Source organism: Calypte anna, chromosome 5 (genome assembly GCF_003957555.1).
Source record: "Calypte anna isolate BGI_N300 chromosome 5, bCalAnn1_v1.p, whole genome shotgun sequence".
Taxonomy (NCBI): domain Eukaryota; kingdom Metazoa; phylum Chordata; class Aves; order Apodiformes; family Trochilidae; genus Calypte; species Calypte anna.
The window spans coordinates 4,392,157-4,394,584 of NC_044250.1; positions in this window are offsets into that span (position 1 = coordinate 4,392,157).

A 2,428-nucleotide genomic window follows, 5' to 3' on the forward strand; every position below is an offset into this window, starting at 1 on the left:
GTAGTGTTTGTGATTAAATACATTGTGATTGTTTGCACACAGAAATAAAATGTGGTATAAACATGTAAACACATATCAAAGAGGAAGGTCTTACTGTAAAAAAAAAAATCCATTAAAGTGCAATCTGTATGAGTTGTGACATGTCATCACTTTCATTAGGTTATATTTGTTCTATAAACATTAGAGTTTTAAGGGTTTACTGGTCAAAATTATAGAGGCAATTAGATACTTACAGTATACAAGAGCTAAAACTCATAACTAAGGATTAAAGCACAACTAAGCAACCAAGTTGGCACATCAAATGCTCTTTTTAGAAAGCCAAAATTACTTGATCATGAAAAATGCACTTATATATTTGTTACACTGTATTGAAAGAGATTGTGTTAAATACACACGTTTACTCAGTGCAATGTAGGGATTGTGTGTTAAGTCTAAGACAAGAGCTTTCTTAAAGAAGAAAGGTTGAGTCCTAGGCATTTACAGAGGATTGATCCAGTTCCTTTAGTGGTAATGGTATCAAGCCTAAAGAACAAATAGGGCATACTGTATGTTTATCATGATTACATGCTGCAGGCTACTCTGTGATGAATAAAGGAATTATCTAGGAGTTTTATACTGAATGTTTGGGCACAAATTCTTATTTCTATTCTTTACAGAATCTTATGAAATGATAGGTATTGTCCTGCTCTTCCCTGTATTTATGAACCAATAAAAAAACCAATAAATAATGTTAGGTCTGACTTTTCATGCAGACTGTCAAATCCCTTTATCAAAACCCAAGCTTTTTATTGTTTTCTTTGCAGTATATTCCAACTTTGTACTTGTGTCTTTAGAGAAAGAAAAAAAAAAACCAATATAACCTAGAAAAATATATAGTCTTTTAAAAATTCCAAAGAGAAATTTACTAGAGCAAGTTCCCCTATGAAAAAAGATGTATTTGTTTTGCAGAATATTTTGAAGCCAATAGAAGAAACAGAGAATAATTTAACCCTTGTTCTTCCCTTAATAGCTTTCATATTTTTACACATTGTGCCACAGTTGTATACATAGATATAAGTTTATTGAAGATACTGTAACTATAGAAAATGTTGCTATTTTAGAACTCCCTGAAATAAGAAAAAATTGTATTTGTCTTTCAATTAAATCTAATACTAATGGACACTGAATATGAACTCACAATAAACCAAAGTGGCAAATAACTAGTGTTGGGTTGAAAGAAGCCAACAAGCATCAAGCTTGTCTTTTTAGCATAACTCAACAGTGACTGCAACATTAGTGTACCAAGCAATAAGTGCAATGCATTCTGAAGTGCATAATCTTCTAGACTATATATTAACCTTCATTTAGCTTGTTGTATATATTTGGGGTTGTTGGGATTAAAGAAAACTGAACCAAACTGAAGTTAGCAACACCAGACCACTTCTTAATACTCTAAAATGACAACTATGATCCATTTCTTAATTCAATCAAATGATTATTATTGTATGTAATAATCCATTCTGGATTCTTGGTCTGTTCATTGTATTGTGCTAGTGATTGGAAACCCTGCTACCGCAATATACAACTTGAGGATTGTTTCTTCTTCTTTTTTTCTTTCTGTTTTTTTGTTTTTGTTTGTTTTTTTTAATGCAAATCATACCTTGACCTTAAGAAAAAAAATAATTTGCTTTGTGCCTCAAAGTGATGTAAAATGTGACCATAGCTTTTGCTGTGTTTAATGAAAAAAGATGTGGACTGTGTCACTTTTGTTGCTGCAAAAAGTGTTAATAAAATGCTCTATTTATCCTTTTATACAAAAAGGACCATTGTAGTTTGTCAGTTTTTTTAGGTGCTCTCTAATATAGATGGCTAAAATTACAGTCACTGCAGAACAAATTCTTGTATCAACATGGAGATACTTTCTCATGTCTCATCATCAGATGCTGGGTCAAGTAACACACAAAGTTACTGCTCATTATTTTCATGGACTGGTTTGATGTTGTTATGGAAAATTCCTGAAAGATTCAAGAGTGGGATAAATAGGGGCTGTGAAAGTACTGTTGCATTTATCAGGACATAAAATGAAAACAAATTAACACAATTAAAACCAATTCTTCTTAGTTTTCAGTGTAATCTTAGAGTTTATCATTTGGAAATGTTTCGATAATTTATTTTCATTAAGGATAGGTGATTTTGATCTTATTAGGGACACCTTTTAATTATTTAAAACAAAGGAGAGCCTTTAATCCAGGCAGTAGGCAGTGGCCCATTCAGCCATGCAGAATTCAGTGGGAACTCAACAATTGCCTTTAAATATTATGAGACTTCTAAGATCCTCCACAGTCTCTTCCTAGCTCCCTGCTACTCCTTTTACTCCTTTATTTTTTAAGTAGCAGTGCAGAAGAATCCATTCTCCTAGGAAGGAAGAGGAGCATGACAGGATTTAAGA